Consider the following 1,196-nt stretch of genomic DNA (forward strand, 5'->3'; position numbering starts at 1 on the left):
TATACATCAATATTTTTTCCATCTCTCTTCTAAACTCTTTTCCTTCTTTAGTTGTTTTTAAGTGTCACTTTGCTTTGTGTGTCTCATATTCTTAGTTTTACTTCAATGTAGTATATGTTGAATAGCTTACAAATTGCAGTTGAAAAAGTTTGACTCAAATAATTTTAAGCATGTTTAAAAGATGTCTGACATTGAATTGAATTGATTAAATTAGATCATTTTAAATTTCAGAACACAAATCTGAATGTATTGTAGAAATTTTTCAAATGTTAAATCGATCTTTGTGGTAATTGTGAATTTTTTTATTTTAAATCGGGTTTATTAGAATTTTAATTTACAAACATTCAAACTATTATTAATATTGTTACAAACTATTAACTGTCAAACAATTATAAGTATACAAATAATTACAAATAAATTACTTTAATTTCATCTATTATATATATTTAAATATTTGTATTTGAATTTTTACTTTGAATATTGGTAAATATATATAATATATAAATATTTAGAAATGATGGCCAAAGTCATGTCTCTTTTCATCTTAGTCAGTTTTATTTTACTGAAACTAATTAAATTTAGTTTGTTGTTTTATAATGTTAATTGACATGAAATTAAAGTAATTTATTTGCAATTATTTGTATTTGATGTATACTTATAATTTTGACAATTATAATATTTTGTAACCGAATTTTTATAAATTTTAGATTTCGATTTTGAAACCAAAATGTTAATGATTATGATTACTCAATTAATATTAATTTAAGAAATAATGTTTGTAAATTAAAATTATAATATATCCGATTTAAAGTTAAAAAAATCAAAATTACCACAAAGATCGATTATTAAAATGATAGTGAGAGAAAAAAAAAATATTTGTATTTGATTTTTTACTTTGAATATTGGTTAATATATATAACATATAAATATTTAGAAATGATGGACAAAGTCATTTCTCTTTGAATTTTGGTTAGTTTTATTTTACTGAAACTAATTATATTTAATTTGTTGTTTTATAGTTTTAATTGATATGAAATTAAAGTAATTCATTTACAATTATTTGTATTTGATGTATACTTGTAATTGTTTAACAATTTAATAGTTTGTAACTGAATTGTTATAAATTTTAGATTTCGGTTTAGAAATCAAAATATTAATGATTATGATTACTCAATTAATATTAATAATAGTTTGAA

This window comes from Cicer arietinum, chromosome 1 (assembly GCF_000331145.2).
Source record: "Cicer arietinum cultivar CDC Frontier isolate Library 1 chromosome 1, Cicar.CDCFrontier_v2.0, whole genome shotgun sequence".
Taxonomy (NCBI): domain Eukaryota; kingdom Viridiplantae; phylum Streptophyta; class Magnoliopsida; order Fabales; family Fabaceae; genus Cicer; species Cicer arietinum.